We start from the raw sequence: 257 nt of genomic DNA, 5'->3' as shown, positions 1-257 counted from the left end.
CAATTCCAAATGGATCAAAGACCTCAATGTAAAGCCTGAAACTCTGAAACTCTTAGAAGAAAACGTTGGGAAAAACCTACAATATATAGGTGTGGGAAAGGACGTTCTAAACCGGGCACCAATAGCCCAAGAAACAAGGACAAGAATTAACATGTGGGACCTCATCAAACTAAAAAGCTTCTGTACATCAAAGGAGACAACCAAGGAAACAAACAGAAAACCCACAGAATGGGAGAAAATCTTCACCAGCGACACAT

The sequence above is a fragment of the Nannospalax galili genome, unplaced genomic scaffold, assembly GCF_000622305.1.
Source record: "Nannospalax galili isolate Female #2095 unplaced genomic scaffold, S.galili_v1.0 scaffold203, whole genome shotgun sequence".
NCBI classification, from domain to species: domain Eukaryota; kingdom Metazoa; phylum Chordata; class Mammalia; order Rodentia; family Spalacidae; genus Nannospalax; species Nannospalax galili.
Note: the sequence above shows the minus strand (reverse complement) of the source record.